The following is a 10,316-nucleotide window of genomic DNA, read 5'->3' as shown; positions in this document are numbered from 1 at the left end:
AAAGCACTCACGAATGCGGTTTGTATCTCTCACACACACCCACGCAGGTGGGGGACGTGCACGAAGAGAAGAGGTGCATGCACGGCGCACGTACTCCCGTCTCTTTCCCAACCACGCCCGCGCGGGTACACGGTGGAGCTCATTTCTATACGAAAAAGGCAGCCCACATGGTAATTTGGCACGTGTACTGGTTGTCCACTTGGTGTAGGGAGGATCGTCTACCACGAGTAAACAAACAAACTGCGACTTGACGCGTTATGTTAAATTAAAAAAGAGGCAAACCATGTGGGGCCTACCTTAGAGGCAAGGCTCTATACACTGGAGTAATTTTGATGTGTCCCGTCAACTCGCAGAACGAGGAGAAGCTTGCTTAGTACACCGTCTCCCCCGCCCACGGGCGCGGTGGCTCACAGGATGAGGTGAAGCTTGCTCAGCCTTATGCCCGCACCCTCGCCCATGCGCGCGGTGGCTCGCAGGACGAGGAAAAATTTTTACTACTCCCTCCGTTTACTCCTCGTCCCTACTAATACCTTGGTTATAGAGACTATATCATATTGTTTGGAATATATATGTCCTTTAGTAGATTTCAATATGAACTACTAGTACATACTCAAAACACTGATGTATATAGACGTATTTTAGAGTGTAGATTCACTCATTTTGCTCCGTATGTAGCACTCTCCCTCGCCCCTCGACCCTCGCCCACGTGGTGGACGTGCAGCAATTCATTCGGTCTCATATAGCCAGAATGATATATACTGCACTACCATTATTGCTCGACTTCCCGAAGAGGCGAAGAGCCAATCGCAAGGTTAATATTTTGGAGATGCCTAGCGCAAGGTTATAGGAGAACGAGTAGTAGGTGCTGCGTCATTTATAAATAAAGTTTTTTTCTTCAGTGGCACGTACGCAATATGATAGGTTCATATGGAGAGAAAAGGAAACTGCTCCACTATATACATAGTCAGGACGGGCCAGCCTACATAGTTGCTTGCTGGGGTTTCTCTCTTCACACTCTCTCGCACAAAACGACTGTGGCCACATCTCTAACATCCTGGCGGATCATTTCCGCTGGGGGAAGGGGTGAATGCTTAGTGTAGATGCAGTCTCCATCGCCGACGGTGAAAACCCACTGTCGGCACGTCCCGATCAGGGGTCCCCGGCGTTCTCTCTCACAAAGCCGGTGAGGTTGCCTTCATCCCTTGCTCACTGCCGCGATGTGGGCAGTTGTCGCCTCCCACCGCCCTCCTCAAGGTTGAGCTACGTCCCTCAGGTACAACTCCCTTTACAGCCGGCTTGCACCACTGCTCCAGCTGCCCACATCACTCCCTGTGGATATTTCTCTACTTCTTTGCCCCGCACATACCTGATACCTCTACTGGCTTCTACGTACTGTATTTGTGATGAGTTTATGTCTCATCAACTAGTCCCAGTAATCTTATTCTAATCACGCTTCTTCAATTTCTTTGCCACAGGGATGCTCATCTCGATTTTGGTGAAACTACACAAAATGATCTGATGGTCAAAAGGTTGCAAACTTCATTTATTAGGAAGCTCGAATGTTGCTAGCAAATTGAAGCCTGGTCAGGGTTCACGGTTCAAGGGCTAGGGACTGCATGGATCGTTTTTCTCTTTAGCTGCCTCTGTTCCAAAATAAGTGTCAACTTTAGTAGTAGTACAACTTTGTACTAAAGTTTGCACAAAGTTGAGACACTTATTTTGGAATGGAGGGAGTACATATTTGCTATGATCTGTCAATCATTGAGATGCAATAGCATGCATGTTAGTCTCCTTTGTATTTGATGAAATATTGCAATGGGCAACCTTGGATGCAAGATACATGTAACAGGAGCTGGAAGCTTCATAGCATTGTACAAATTTATCTCGCTGATAAATTACAGTACGTAGTACTATACTAGTACTTCCTTCGTTCCTAAATATAAGTATTTGTAGAGATTTCACCATGAACTACATGTGGATGTATATAGATGCATTTTAAGTGTAGATTCATTCATTTTGTTCCGTATGTAGTTCACCTAGTGGAATCTCTACAAAGACTTATCTACTAGTAATAGCTAGCCCCCACTACTAGGAATTCTCTATCCTCTCCTTGAGCCACATCATCAAAATTGATGTAGCTTTTAGATGAAGTAAATCAGTCCATAATAGCCGTCTGATCTAAACGTTGAGAGGCTCTGCACTAAGCCACATGCAAGCATGCAGAAATACCGTGGCACATGCATGTGAGTGGGTTTTAAATCACATCAACATGTCTGCATGCAAGCATGCACTGGTAGCATGCATGTAAGTGAGCTTTTAAGTCCCATTAACATGTAAAAATGAAAAATATAATCCATTATGCAGTAGGAGTTGGCTGATCTTTTTTCCTTACGTGGGATGACCTAAATGATGATGGGAGTTTATTTAGTTTGGGTACCACATTTGTCATGTGGTTATAGAGTTTTTTTAGTTCTATGAAATCGATAATTTTGCACAGAGAGATATACGGTTGTTCCGCGGCAACACGCGGGGACTCATCTAGTAATATTTATGAACGGAGGGAGTACTACGTAAAGAGTTAGGTGTCGCACGGTGTCCAGAAAGTATGGTGATAGTGTGAGGTGGGCCATGTAATCACTGAGTCTGCGTGTTTTCACTGCTCTTGCACTCCTCCGCTGTAAGAATGGAGAAAATTGTAATCTAGTAGTACCTCCTTTCGCCGAAAGCATGGGACATCCAGCAGTCCTACCACCTCAGTAATAAAGATCAATGAGCCGTCAAATCACATAGACCCATCAATAAGTTGGACGGATGAAGCAACCATCACTCTTGCGCCACTGAGAGGTCGCATCCGCTCTGCCCGGGCATGAATGCAACACCGATTCTTTGGAGCGGCACTGACCGTTTCGAGCGGGAAGCATGCGCGGGCAATGGAGGGGCTTTGGGTGGGCCAGGCTGGTCAGGAGAGGGCGTGGCAGCTGTTCGCATGTCCCTACCGGACACGCCCGCAAACGAGAGGATGCACCAACTCTCACGGCTAAAATCGTACACTACACACCATCTCTCTGTAGGAGTAGGTCGATTTGTCGTTCTCTCTAACACACACATGCTGTTAAACACACACACACACACACACATGCACACACACACACACGCATGCACCTTGGTCCTGTTGCACCTTCTAACATGACTTATTACACCTAGACGGAGGGAGTAGTAAGTATACGAGATACGGTGGCACACTGACTTAAGTCGAATATAAGTGCCCAAAATTGTGTGCATGTTATAATAAGGATTCACTTAAATAGTACGTGAGCGAACAGAGGGATCAATTGGACAGTGTTCCCGAGCAGTAGCGAGATGTGTGAGGTAAGATACACCGCTGGCGCTTTTAATTTATCTTATTAATTTGTTTGTTTCACCCTCTGACTGGTGGGACCCAACATACTACGTGGAGAGAGGTAAGGTGACTAAGGCTGCATTATTTCTGCACCACTGTGGATAGTCTTACCACCAAAGCCACATGACATGATTATGATTAAAATCCCAATGACTCCCACACACACAAAAAAACACGGCATGCTTGTCACACGAATGCAGGAATGTATAAAATGCTATTTTCCTCTCGTTGAACATAATGGGAGGTTGTGTAGCTTGTTAGCCTGTTCGCTCATCAAACTTGAGGTCTCGGGTTCGATAACTACACTTGAGCATAATTTGTGCCAGGAGGCTTCTTTGACTAGTCAAAATGGATGGATACGGAGCTATATGATCTCGTAGTGACCGTAGTGACCGTATAATCACCTCATCACGTATAAGCTGCAGCCTCGGCACTTGTTTTCTAGGGTTTGCACGCTTCACACTCTCTCTCCAGTATATATATACACGCTGGAGCCTCAGCGCTTGTAGTTGCTCTCTTTAAACTCTCTCGCCCTCTCCAGATCTAAACAAGACTTCGTTGGCCTCTCTCTCCCCTCACTGCTGCTCAAAGATCCGACAGGATCCGTCCGTCGGGAAGGGAAGGAGGCTTAACGCTGTCGCCGTCGGCGAGGGAGGGAATCCACTACCGGCACAGCTGTTCACTTTCACCCAGCGGCGCCGCGGGAGGGCCTCCGACCCCTTCTTCTTCGCCGCCGTCTCGTCACCCACCGAACCACGCCCCAAGAACCTTAAGGTATAATTTACTTACTCCACATGCATTGCTCTAGCTGCATGTATACCATGTATCTAGGACGTGGTGCAAAGAGGAAAGGAGTGGGGAAAGTAGTGGGAAAAGTTGTATATAGCATGAATCTAGGACGTGGTTCAAAGAGAAAATGAAGGGGGAAAGTTGTATAGCATGAATCTAGGACATGGTTCAAAGAGGAAAGGAATGGGGGAAAGTAGTGGGGAAAGTTGTATTGCATAAATCTAGGACGTGGTTCAAAGAGGAAAGGAAGGGGCGAAAGTACTAGTACAGACTGGCTATCCAGCACCTACGTTGATCGAAAAGGGAGAACAATGACAAACGCAGTATGCACATCTGTAACGAACTGATCTTTTGTTTTGGGGGACAAAGCTATAGAGTTTGAACAGGACTAGATTTGCTGCGCTCACATAGGGAAAGGTGTCTAAAGATAAAAAAACTGGGACCAACACAAATATGCTCCTTGGTTGTTTGTTCTTTGTTGCAACAGACTGTGCATGACCAGAGTACATCGGTAGATGCACATGGTGCTGGTGCGTCCACTGTCCCGTGCAACTCATTAGCTGTTGTTAATCTAAGGCCCTGTTTGGTTAAAAACTCCCTAGTCCCTACCTGCTTGGTTCCAGGGACTAAACATGGACTAGAGGTTATTAAATGACATGCTAAAAGACCATGTTGCCCCTAGTAATGAACTAATAGAGACAAGGTGCAATGCGTGGCAGGGGCAACTGTTGGAAAAAGTCCCAAAAAGACTCCCTTGGGGTCTTCTTTTTTTAGTCCCAAATGCCCACTTTTAGTCCCTAAAAGTCCCTCCTGTTCGGTTTAGATTGGACTGACACGGAGGTTTTTTAGTCCCTACACCAAAATGTCCCTGTAAACAAACACCCTATAATAATGCCACTGGAAAATTGATGCAATGCCACAGTTAAATGCAAATTACATGTTCAATGTATTTTATTGTTAACATAATCTCTATGTTAATATTAATCAATGCCACCGTTTGAGAAATGCTACAGTCGCTTTCTTTCCCATTTAGATAAGGTAGATGCTTCTTTTTGTTGGCTTCTGTGTCATCCACCGTTATTGACCACTAATTGTTTCCTTTACACCTATGTGTAAACAGGGTTATCTACTTCACCTCGTTGCCATTGTGACCTTTTGTTGCACTGCACAAAACACTTTTGTTTTAAGAGTGTTTTGTGCAGTTCAACCAAAATGTCACACCGACAACATTGCTTTATTGCTTGATCTTAGTGGAACTGCACAAGAGGAGATCTTACTTCCCATCCGTGTTGGCAAATTTGGTTCAGATCTTCTTCTTGTGAGTTGTTTGAATTCCGCATCATGAGAGGTCAGTACTAGCCTTCTTTCACATGGTTCTGCAGCGTGCTTTCATATGTTGTGCTACTTGTATGATAATGTTGCTTGATTTTAGTGAACTGCCCAAATGGAGACAAGACTTCCAATCTGTATGTGCACCGTAATATCCCATTGAGGTAAGATAAGGATATTTCACAACTGTTGGCCTATATTTTGCCGCTTTCATCAGAAAATTAATGTCATTGTTTAGTGCTATACTTGTGCTCCCTAATTGACATGCCAAATCTTACATTGAAGGAGAAGCTTGTCTGTTATTGAACCAAGTGATGAAGGGGAAGAACAAGCGGAAAAACAAAAATCAACTCCCGATGCTGTAATGAAGCACTGGAACTGTGATGACACAAGTAATGATATAATTTTGCATCTTAATTTATTGCTATGGCTGGAACGAGCAATTGTTTTGCCACTGACTTGATGACACTCTTAATGTAATACGTAATTATCTCTACTTGTGCAAACAGGGATCTTCTTTGAAGATACCATATATTTTAGTGGAACTGCACAAAAAGATGTTGGAAACATTAAACTAATCGAGGAGTATATAGTAAGCATGGCCACCACAGTAGATAGCAATAGATGGTTCCGGAGAAGTGCTTGATCTGTATGCTCTACACAATAAGCCTCTTGACAAAGGTTGGTACTCGCCCACTAATTCATCCATATGATTGAGCTTTGTCATCTCTATTGGTGTTGTGCTACTGTTTAGATATTGTCATGAAAAAGTAGTATTGTCCTTGAGAAGTGCTTCATTTGTGCTGTTTTAAATATTTCCTTTCCTTTTTTTTCAAGCAAATAGGGATGCTAGCATTTAGTTGTCCTCTTGTCTTTGCACAACAGGATCATCTTCCTCTAAAGAAGAATATGGAGTACGTGAAGTGACTAGTTCCGATTATGCCAGGATGAAGAAGCCCTATCTATCTTCTCATCAGAAGGAGCAGTTGAAGGACGGTTACATTACTCCCCACAAGTCCAAACTAACTTCATCTCAGAAGGATTGACAAATCTCCATTTTTTTGCTGTGATGCGCGAGTACAATGTTGTTCTTGGATTCTCATCAGAAGGAGCAGTTGAAGGATGGTTACATTACTCCCCACAAGACCAAACTAACTTCAGCTTAGAAGGACTGACAAATCTCCATTTTTTTGTTGTGATGCGCGAGTACAATGTTGTTCTAGGATTCTTTCTGGTGAGTTCCATTTTTCTAAAAGTGTGCTCTACATGGACCATGTAGGTGCCTGTTTAAACTGTCAATTCATAGTACAGTTTGCTTTATACTAATCACTTCTTTTGTATTTGTGCAAACAGGGGTGATCAGCTTGATTTCAATGGGAACTGCACAAAATTTTCATGAATACATCGAATCATTCATTTCCACCACAAGAAAGGAGGTGCCGATAAGTTCAAGGCGTTGCAACATATAAGGGCGGAATCATACAAGCTACGCGCGTCTTTGGTTGATTTTGGTGGAACTGCACAAAAAGAACAACTGGTTTATTTAGCACGAGGTGCCATGTCAATGTCCGAACTGATGGCAAACCCTTCCCATTCCACAATCATAGTCATTTGATATTTTGGAATGGGACAACCTTGTCAAATTTTGTTCATTGATTTTAAGACATGCGTTTGATATTTTCGAGTGGGACGCCCTTGCTGTCAGTAGCGTCGATCAATTTTTTCTTTATTCTTTAGTTGTGAAGTAAATATTGCTTTTGACATGTGAGTTGCTGAGATGCATAATCATCGATTGTTTTGAATGATCTCTATGAATTGCCAGCCCTGTGTGTTTGATTGCAATGTACAGAAACGCTAAAAAGCTGCTCAAACTCTTTGTACTCCTTCTGTTCCTTTTTACTTCGCACATTGTGAAAGTGCATACTTTTTTGTATAAGATTGGTCAAAGTAGAGATACTTTGACTGCAGACAAAACTTGTATAGAAAGGACCGGAGGGAGTACATGTGAAACTGCTGCAAACGAGGTGATCACCCTGGGAATAATGCTAGTACGTATTGTTTTGCATGTTCATCCAATGCTAGTGATACAGGAATTCGAACTAATCGAAATAAATTCATTCATACACGGTCAGATTTCATATAAACACGGATTTCATTACATTTCATACATTCTTCAACTAAAAAGGGGTGCGCTGGAGATATAGTTAATTAACCGAAGCTACCCACCGGTGTCCCGCTGAGCCAAACAGAAGCTTCAGTGACTTAACTACAGGTGCAGTTGCGTAACTGACATGTGGCCTGTTGGGCCAACGTGTCGGTCAGCTAACTGCACCAGCAGTTAAGTAGAAGCAGCGTTCTTCTCCAGCGCAGCTCTCTGACTCCACGTTGCCGCCAAGAAGCTAGCCGACCGTCAATGGTCAACCCGCCTAGCTTGGCTTCAACCGGAGGGTAGAAGCGGTGGCCTTACTTGGACCCGAGCGGCGGCGACCTACCGTGTTCTACTCTTCCTCGTTTTCTGTGTGGCACGGCCTCGTTGGTAGCGGGGCGAGGCCTCGACGGAGTCGGTGATGTCCTCTGTCTCGTTACCGGCAGGCGGCGCCTCGTTGGAGCGGTGGAAATCCTCCCCCATGTCGCCGGTAGGGTGGGGCCTCGGCTGAGCCGGCGATGTCCTCTACCTCATTGTTGGCGGGGCGGGGCCTCGGCAGAGCCGGCGGTGTCCTCTGCCTCATTGTTGGCGCCGCGGGGCCTCGGCGGAGCAGGGCCTCATCGACGCCAGCGGAGCGGTGACTCGTCAGAGCCGGCATTGTCCTCTGCCTCATCCTCGGTCTCGCCAAATAGCGCCTCGCCCGCTTCACCACCCTCTTTGTAGGCGGCCGCAGCCTCCACCACCCGCATGCGGTACCGCCAGCGCTCGAGGCGGCCCTTGCGGGCGGAGCGGTACGAGTCGATCAGCGCCTCCTACTCTGCCCGCTCCGCGGCAATCTGCTCCTCCACCTGCAGGTGCTCCTGGAGGAGATGGTGGTTGTAGGAGGCGTCGGCCCGCGCCTCTCGGAGCTGCTCCTCACGCATCTGCCTCACCGTGTCCATATATTGGGCACGGGCCTCGCTGATGGTCATGGTGCAATGCACTGGCGAGGATGGCACGGAGGAGGGGGTTGGCGCCGGATCGTCGACTACCATGTTCTCCATTGGGACGTCATCATCCTCCGGCTGTCTGCTGGCCAGCCGGTCGGCAGCAATGGCTGCCATCTGCTTGTGGTCTGTCGTCCGCCCGTCCCGAAGAGTGCTGGAGTGCGAGGAAGCCATGGTGGGCAATAGTGGTGTGGACAGGAGAAAGGGAACGAATGTGGATGACTGCGGCTATGGCCGACGCAGCAGTTTATATAGAAAAGGTGGGCGGCGGAGGGACGGGCGTATGGCACCGGAGTAGCCACCTCGGCAACCGTGTATCATTAATGTGGGTGGCAGATGGACGGACGGACGACACTTGTGCCGTTTGAAGGCGGAGCAATCGCCTGCATCGGGAAGCGGGGCGGGTGGCGCTGACTATTTTGGGCAGAAGGCGCGCGCGGGCGAGGAGATGACTTTACTTGGAGAGTATGACAATGGGGACCCACCAGGGCCATAGCCTAATGTACGCAAGTGCCTCCTTACTATATACTACTCCCTCCGTCCCAAAATAAGTGACTCAAAACTTACTCAACTTTGTACTAACATTAGTACAAAGTTGAGTCGTTTTTGAGTCACTTATTTTAGGACAGAGGGAGTAGTATGTATGCACGTGCAATGCACGTCTTGAAAGAATGGAGTGATTTTGGAGTGTGACTCGAAAAAAATATAATGGAGTGATTTTGATAAATGGAATTCCACCCAAAATTGTTTTTAATATTCATACAAAAAAGTGTACATTCACATCTAAAACACTGGAGGTTCATTAAAAAACTATATGTTACTCTATTATTTTTTCTTCCCATTCTCCTCCCAACCTTCTTATCTGGGCTCAAGTCGTCACGCGCTCAAGCCGTAAAATATAGCCCTTGAGGCATCGCATATGGGCCTTTTTTTTGCTGGAAGGGCCACGTGAATATTCTAGAACACAGCAGAGGCAACACCAGTCTACTGTTCATGGCGACTCCGGCTGATCTTAGCCCTTGGATTTTGGAGACCAATGGTTATGATTAAAGCCCTGGATCCATCTCAAAACTGATACACTATATATAAAATAAATAAATAAATATAAATATATATAATAAGTAGTATAGATATAGATATAGATATATAAAACTATAATTTATTTTGCTTCCTCCCGGTTTCCTGACATCACGGTCCCACATCATTGTCAACCTATGTACTAGTCAATAAATGAGAGAATTGCACAAGAAGCGGCCGACAGCTGGGACCAAGCAGCTTGAGCAGTATTTGTGTTTTTGAGGTGTGAGCACTGCAGAGTTTTTTGATGTTTAGCCCAGATATTATTTTTTCTCCTCTGAACAACAACAAAAACATCGCTGTAGGTATTAACTGGGCCGGTTGTGGCCCGTCTAGCCCAGGCCAGATATCCAACCCAGATATTAATTTTTTTCAAGCTGAAAATGGCTAGCCCAGCTATACTTTTTTTAGGAATACCCAGGCAAGGTCAACTTGTTATTCTCCACCCCGCTGGGCTGCAAATCTTTTCTAGGAGGGATGCATTAGGCTTAACAAGAAAATGGACTTTAAGAAATAATAAATGGGATGTAATTATAAAAACTGGGCAGTAACTATAAAAAATGCACCAAACACGTAATTACTTTATAAA

The sequence above is a fragment of the Triticum dicoccoides genome, chromosome 2B (assembly GCF_002162155.2).
Source record: "Triticum dicoccoides isolate Atlit2015 ecotype Zavitan chromosome 2B, WEW_v2.0, whole genome shotgun sequence".
Taxonomy (NCBI): Eukaryota; Viridiplantae; Streptophyta; class Magnoliopsida; order Poales; family Poaceae; genus Triticum; species Triticum dicoccoides.
This window is presented reverse-complemented; position numbering follows the sequence as displayed.